Below are 364 nucleotides of genomic sequence, written 5' to 3' on the forward strand. Positions count from 1 at the left end.
TTACCCCCGCTTCTGTTCTCTCCGCTGCAGCATGCGCGCCCTTCTGGGGGGAGGGCGGAATAGTGTCCCCGGTGGCAGCTGGGCCGGAGAATGGAGGCTCGACATCGCCCCGCCCCCTGCAATTCGCTTTGTGGGCTGGGCTGGGGCTTTGATCACGGGCTGGTTCTGAGCACGACTCGCCGCCTGGCTCCAGAGCCGGAGACACCCTTACTTAGCAACTGGGCTGCTCTTCGAAGCCTCACGTGGGTGCTTCCGGGTCCGCGCTCCCTGCCTGGACATGGAGGCAATGGCTTCGCTCCCGGGCGCTGCTCGGCGCAGCAGGAGCTCTGGGCTGCTTCTTCCCGGCCCGAGCCGGACGCAGACT

The sequence above is a fragment of the Pelodiscus sinensis genome, chromosome 11 (genome assembly GCF_052426305.1).
Source record: "Pelodiscus sinensis isolate ZL-2025 chromosome 11, ASM5242630v1, whole genome shotgun sequence".
In the NCBI taxonomy this organism is placed as follows: domain Eukaryota; kingdom Metazoa; phylum Chordata; order Testudines; family Trionychidae; genus Pelodiscus; species Pelodiscus sinensis.